The sequence below is a fragment of the Lycium barbarum genome, chromosome 6 (genome assembly GCF_019175385.1).
Source record: "Lycium barbarum isolate Lr01 chromosome 6, ASM1917538v2, whole genome shotgun sequence".
Classification (NCBI taxonomy): domain Eukaryota; kingdom Viridiplantae; phylum Streptophyta; class Magnoliopsida; order Solanales; family Solanaceae; genus Lycium; species Lycium barbarum.
The window spans coordinates 10,189,009-10,195,224 of record NC_083342.1 but is presented as its reverse complement, the minus strand read 5'-3'; the positions used below and the strand labels follow the sequence as shown (position 1 = coordinate 10,195,224).

The following is a 6,216-nucleotide window of genomic DNA, read 5'->3' as shown; positions in this document are numbered from 1 at the left end:
AGCGGGTTCACGACCCCAAGTGACACTAAGCATACTTTATGTGCATGTTTGAAGGATAATAGTGCCTAAATATTGACTACTTGATTCAATTAATTAAACTTTAGGAGGGAGGGAATAACTAACGTCTCTATGACAGGTATGAATTTGCATTGGAGTACAACAAACGACGAAGACCAAGGGCATCACAAAATGGAGCTAGATGTCATATTTACTTTACTTAGATTAGGAAACATCTTATATAATAAATATTACATTACTTTTGTACTTTATTTTGGGAAATAGAATTTGTTTAATTAATCAAAAGCAGTGGGATGACGTATTATGGCACACTTTACCCTTCAAACAAACGTTAGGCCTACCTCTGGCACAAAGAGGTCACATGCATATTAGGACGCGTTATTGTTTGATACACTCATTTACAACTTGTTTGACTATTTGTTACATGACTTACTTGACTTTACGTAATCATGACTTTACCTAGATATGTCAATGAGACTAACATCATTTTCACTTTATGTTTCTTTTTATTTTATTCCCAAAGAGTTGATTCGTGTTGACGCTCGAGCTGGCTGACCATCCTTACCTCACAAAGTCAAAGACATCATCATTACCGCGACGTAGTTGGGCTATTCAAGGAAAAGAAATTATTATGTCTGATCCAGCCGCATCTATTTCAACTGGTTTGGAAAACTGTCACGCCCCGAACCATGGCCTGGACGTAACACGGTACTCGGTGCTTGACTGCATGTGACCGAGCGAACCACATGACTTGCTGAATCATCATAATGCATACATGAGCGGAAATATAACGTGAACACATGATGAGCCTTTATAAAACATGGTAAGTCAAAATAGTTAATAAAATACTTGTTCAACCATGAGTGAGCCCAAAATGGCTATGCGACTCCAAAAGTCTGACATGACATAACTGACTTGTCTAGTCTATGAAACCTCTATCATGAGTCTGACTGGAAAACATACTTACTGGGACAAGGCCCCCAGCATACCTTTAGATACATAATTAGTCATAAAACAAAAGTTGACTAAACCCCGAATGAGATGGGGCTCACCAATAAGCTGATACGAATGTTGTCCTACTGAGCAGGTGTGTCGTCCTGTATATCAGTACCTGCATCGTGAAATGCAGGCCCCCGGGCAATAAAAGGGGACGTCAGCACATTGAATGTACTGGTATGTAAAACAACGGAAATAAATAACATGGGACATGAAATAACATGATAAGAACTGAAACTGAAAACCTGGACATGAACATGAGCATGCGTACATAAACATGAAATTGAAACTGAAACTGAGTACTGGAACTGAACATAAACATGGGTACTGTAAGCGTGGGATAATCTGTAATACCGACATGATCCACCACGGGGAGAAACGTGGAGTCTGATCTCTGCCCGATCAGCTAAGCTATCTCGTACCTTGCCGGGGCACGAGACATGAATCTGATATAAATGGATCCAAATCCCTCAATGGGGAAAATATGAAGGAATCGTCCTATCTGGGCGGAGCGATCCTTATCCTACGTTGGCATACGTAGTTTCAGGCTATCTGAGCCTTCTCGGTATTAATACAACTCCCGAACATGAAAATAATATAGTTGGCCAAGAATCCCATGACTTTCGTGAATTAACTGGTACTTGTCTTGAAATCATGATTTCACGAAATAACTTGTAAACATGTTTTCATGAAATAGCTTGTAAACATGTACTTGATCATGAGGAATACAATAGTTCATAATCATATATTTGTAGTTGACTTGAGAACATGCTTGTGATTTGTAAAAAATAAAATCATACAATTTCATATGAACATAATGATAACACATGAGGAAGAATTCATGATTCATGGATTAGGCTAGGATCCCTAATGTCCGTAATGGAAGATTAGGAATACAATAACGAACATAGATACGAAATTCATGTACATACATACATAATTACGGGCTACCAATATGTTGGGTTTAATGCCCTAGGGTTTGAACTTCATAGATTTTACGAAACGGATCATGGGGAAGAACGTAGAGATTCCCACATGTGGATGGAAGTTCTACATACCTTAACTTCCCGCTTTTGAGCGTATCACAATGTTCTTCAATCCCTTCAACTTCAATCTATAGCAATACAAGTCATAGGGATTCTATATTAGCAACAATATCCATGTTTTGTTCACCTAAGCATTTTATCAAACACTTAGTGGGCATGAAGCTCTATAACCCTCATTAATGGGGTTTTCTTCACCCAATCCCCATTCTATTACTTCTAGCTAATTCAACAATCTCAATTAGATGTAATTAACATCATTCTTCATCCCCCATATGAATACAACAATCCCAAGTCAACAATTCAACAACTCTAGCATAGTTCATATAATTCTCTTCATCAAACCCAATTATTATTCTCTCAAGAATTCATCAATTCACAACTATAATGATTAGGGAGTAGAAACATTACCTTTTTGGGTAGTCACCACGAAATCAACACCCCCAAGTCCGATCTTTAGCTTAAAATGACGGCAACAACTTGTACTACACTTTATCCTTCACGAGCTTCGGGATTCAGGGCCTTAAATTTGGTTGATTCTCTACTTTCTCTCTCTAGTTCTCCTCTGTCTCACTTTCTCTCTCTAAAAATCTGAAATTTGTGGGAATTGGGGGCTGCTAGGGTTAACATTTCCCTTATATACCAAGGGGAAATGGGTTTGACCCAACTTGAAAACGGGTTGGACTTTTCTGTCTTAAAACGTCCATATCTCTTTATCCCGATGTCACCTGTGAACCCACGACCTATGGTTGGAAAGGTATTTCAATTACCTACAACTTTTGTTCTTTGAGGTTTCCCAAATTCCCAAGTTATGATAGGGTTATGGCCTCCCGAAGTCAGGTGACCCGAAACGTAATTGCGGACCAAGATACGCCCCATGTTACGGTCCCGTAACACAAAGGACGGACCGTAACTTGGTATCGTACCTTGGTGAAAATTTCCAGTAAGGTTCTGGAAATTTTCTCCGTGTTACGGTCCACTGTTACGATCCGTAACACGAAGTACGGCCCGTAACACGAAGGACAGACCGTATCTTGGTACCGTATCTTGGAGGAAATTTCCAGTGAGGTTCTGGAAATTTTCTCTATGTTACGGCTCACTGTTACGGCCCGTAACACGAGTTACGGTCCGTAACGTTACAGTAACGCAGACGAATTTTCCAGCGAACAGGCTTCAGTCAAATGGCCATAACTCTTTGCACAGATGTCCGTTTAATCCACATAATATACCGTTGGAAAGCGATTTAATAGGGATACAACTTTCATCAAGAAAGTTATTCCAGATTCACAACGGATCAAGGAGTTATCACTGTCCGAAATAGGCCTATCAACCGTTTTCGCAAACGCTTACACCTTCAGTGTTTCCACTAGAACTCTAATGATATGAGCATAAACTCAGTTCCAAATACGGGGTGTTACAATATCTCCCCCTTGGGATCATTCGTCCTCGAATGATGGGTAATGGTTAAGAATATGGCTGGACATGGCTTGGCTACATGAAGGTGAAGGAAACATGACATGTTTATATGGAAACTTGAATACTGAGGCATGAACATGGGCACTGGATAGCTGACATGAGCGTGGAACATAAGACATAACATGACATGGGACATGGAAACTAACATGACGTAGTTTTATGAAACATCAGTGCCCAAACATGAGACATGAATAGTGAATACATGAACTTGAACGTGAGACGTGAGGCATGAATACATAAGGGACATGACATGAAAACTAAAGGTATTTACCTTGAAGTCTATCTGCCCGCTCTTCAAACAAGTGCGGATATCTGGATTTCATGTCCTTTTCGGCTTCCCATGTGGCCTCTTCAATCTTCTGGCTCCTCCACAAGACCTTTATTGAGGCTACTTCCTTAGTTCTCAACTTGCGAACTTGACGATCAAGAATGGCTATAGGGATCTCCTCATAAGTCAACCCATCCTGAACTGTTATAGTATCAGTAGGAACAACCAACGATGGGTCTCCTACACACTTTCTCAACATGGACACATGAAACACAGGATGTACAGCAGCCAAGTCTTGTGGCAACTCAAGTTCATAGGCCACTAGACCGACCTTTCGTAAAATTCTGTAAGGCCCAATATACCTGGGACTTAGCTTCCCTTTCTTGCCAAACCTCATAACACCTTTCATGGGTGAGACTTTAAGGAACACCCAATCATCAACTGAAAATTCTAAATCCCTTCGTCTCACATCTGTATAAGACTTCTGGCGACTCTGAGTTGTTTTCAAACGCTCCTGTATTAACTTGACTTTCTCCATAGCTTGATAAACCAAATCTGGTCCTAACAACTCTGCTTCACCAACTTCGAACCAACCAATTGGTGATCTGCACCTTCGCCCATACAAAGCTTCAAATGGTGTCATCCCAATACTAGCATGATAACTGTTATTATAAGAAAACTCAATGAGTGGTAAGTGATCATCCCAATTACCTTTGAAGTCCAAGACACATGCTCTCAGCATATCCTCTAGAGTCTGAATAGTACGCTCTGCCTGGCCATCTGTTTGTGGATGAAAAGCTGTGCTGAGGTTCACCTTGGTACCCAATCCTTTCTGAAAAGATTTTCAAAAGTTTGCTGTAAACTGAGCACCACGATCTGAAATAATGGACACTGGTGTCCCATGCAATCTGACAATCTCATTAACATAGAGCTTGGCATAATCTTCTGCTGAATATGTGGTCTTGACTGGCAAAAAGTGTGCTGACTTAGTAAGCCGGTCAACGATCACCCAAATAGAGTCATGTCTCCTAGCTGAACGAGGTAAACCTGATACAAAATCCATATTGATCATTTCCCATTTCCAGACAGGAATATCAATATTCTGAGCCGAGCCACCAGGCCTCTGGTGTTCGGCTTTCACCTGCTGACAATTCAGACACTTAGCTACAAAATCTGCCACATTCTTCTTCATATCGTTCCACCAGTAAATCTCCTTGAGATTGTTGACACCCAATTTTGTCCCGTCTCTCTTCCAAAATACCTATTTATGTTTCTAACGTTTTATGGAATTTTTTTGTTTTTTTTAAAAAAAATATATATATATATATTATTTTACTATAATTATTAGCCTTTTATCAAAGCCGGTGTTTCATTATTATATTGCAGTTATTAATTATTATTATTATTATCATCATTTTTTCGGCATTTTTACCAGCTTACGCACACACATCATATTTATTTTTTGCATAATTAAATAATAGTATTTTATTTTACTGTGGATTTTCCAAAAAATATTATTGCATGGCTATTATAGCATCATATAATTTCATTACCCGAGTCCTAATAAACACATATTTTTGTATTAGGCACCCTCAGTATATCGTCAATTAAAATGGGTCTTTTATTCAAATTTAAAAGCCAAACTATTTCTTACACTCAGTCCGCATTTGCGACTTATCAGATCCCAAATCAAAGTCCAATCAATTCATAAATATTTCTTAACCAGCCTATATTTTTTACCTTAATTTTTAGATCAGTCCGTATTATAATTTGCTAGCCCATTCTTTAATACCTGGTCTAAAAATTGACCCAGTCCATTTATGGACTGGGTCCGACCCATTTTTAAGAAAATAAGGGAAACCCTAAAAAGGGTTCCCCTTCATTTTCTTTTCGTCCCCGCCGCATCTCACCTCTCCCTCTCCCTCCCTCTCTCATCGTCGTCTTCTTCATCTCCGCCATACCCTGCCCTTTCTGACACCCCACCTCCTCTTGCCCCCCACGCACCCCTGACACACCCCATACCATGTCCCCAACGTTCTGATTTGTAAAAAAGGAATTCAACTTCAAAACTCGGCCCATTTTCAAACTGAGAGGAACCTAAAAATCATGATATAAATATTCACTTGTGGATCCAAAAAAAGGGGGAGGTTTTTTAGCGGCAGAAACCCCCTTTAGAGATCAAAATTGAAAAACCCAAAAACCTTTTTCTTTTTTTCAAAATATCAACTTGTTGTTCATTGTGGTAGTTCAAGATATCAAATCAAAATACTTGCATTTATCAATTTTTCGTCTATTTCGTTATTGTTGTGAATTCGAGTTTCGCAAGCTCGGATTCGACAGTTTCGAGGTTAGATCTGAAAACCTCGCACTCCAGATTCGCTGCACCCAAGAAAGGTAATTTCCCTTTCATCGTGT

General features: G+C 39.4%; 1 long non-coding RNA gene across 1 annotated transcript; it reads right to left on the bottom strand.

The window, feature by feature from the left end:
• Positions 1-895: 895 nt before the first annotated feature.
• LOC132599538 (uncharacterized) lies at positions 896-2,606 on the bottom strand. The gene is made up of 3 exons (XR_009566866.1): positions 2,469-2,606; positions 2,073-2,128; positions 896-1,129 (listed from the first exon to the last, which is right to left on the bottom strand). It is a non-coding gene; the product is annotated as an uncharacterized LOC132599538 (long non-coding RNA).
• Positions 2,607-6,216: the final 3,610 nt, after the last annotated feature.